This window comes from Eutrema salsugineum, unplaced genomic scaffold (genome assembly GCF_000478725.1).
Source record: "Eutrema salsugineum unplaced genomic scaffold, Eutsalg1_0 scaffold_52, whole genome shotgun sequence".
In the NCBI taxonomy this organism is placed as follows: domain Eukaryota; kingdom Viridiplantae; phylum Streptophyta; class Magnoliopsida; order Brassicales; family Brassicaceae; genus Eutrema; species Eutrema salsugineum.
Window position 1 is genome coordinate 39,363 of NW_006256599.1, and position 971 is coordinate 40,333.

Here is a 971-nt window from a genome sequence, read left to right on the forward strand (position 1 = left end):
ATATGAGCAACCCCAAATAATATGTGGCGAGAATGACAGACCAATGCTCATCAGTATGGAGCTGGTATTCAGGCACCACTGTGCAGAACAACAACTTTGAAGTGAAAGCATCATTGCTGAATATGGTCCAGAACTCAAAGTTTCCATGGGTTAGCAATGGAAGATCCCTTGGAACACTTGGACCAGTTTGATAAGGTGTGTGATCTGACCAAGATTAATGGAGTTTCAGAAGACAGCTTTAAGCTAAGACTATTCCCATTCAGTCTTGGTGACAAAGCTCATCAATGGGAGAAGAATCTTCCAAGAGGCTCCATTCAAACCTGGGAGCAATGCAAGCAAGCCTTCTTATCTAATTTCTTCTCCACCTCAAGAACTGCAAAACTGAGAAACCAAATCTCTAGCTTCACTCAGCACAGCAATGAAAGTTTTGGTGAAGCATATGAGAGATTCAGGAGCTACACAAACCAATGCCCACACCATGGGTTTAGTGAGGCTTCTCTCCTCAGCACACTCTATAGGGGAGCTCTTCCCAAGATTAGAAACCAGCTGGATACTGCTTCCAATGGGAACTTTCTGGGTAAAGAGATACATGCTGCTTTAGAGCTAGTGGAGAACTTAGCATTGAGCAATGATACTTATGGTGAAGACTATGACAGATCAAATAGGTCTGAAGGTTCAAGCTCAGAACAAAGGCTCACCAGAGAAGTTAAGGAGTTGAGGAGTGAATTAGACAAGCTGAAATTCACCACTCAGAAGCCAATACATTATGTTGGAGAGTATGAGGAACCTTCTCAAATCTTTGAGAACATAAGTGAAGAAGGTCTTACCCAAGAGGAGCTCAACTACATTGGGAATCAGAGGTTCCAAAGATATCAGTATGGTAATGCCAATCCAAACCTCTCTTACAGGAACACCAATGTAGCTAACCCACAAGACCAGGTCTATCCCAATCCTCAAGCTCCAAAGAACTT

General features: G+C 42.8%; 1 non-coding gene across 1 annotated transcript; it reads right to left on the reverse strand.

Moving 5' to 3' along the window:
• Positions 1-378: 378 nt before the first annotated feature.
• Positions 379-485, reverse strand: LOC112083862. The gene has a single exon (XR_002897950.1). It is a non-coding gene; the product is annotated as a small nucleolar RNA R71 (small nucleolar RNA).
• Between the last annotated feature and the right edge of the window lie 486 nt (positions 486-971).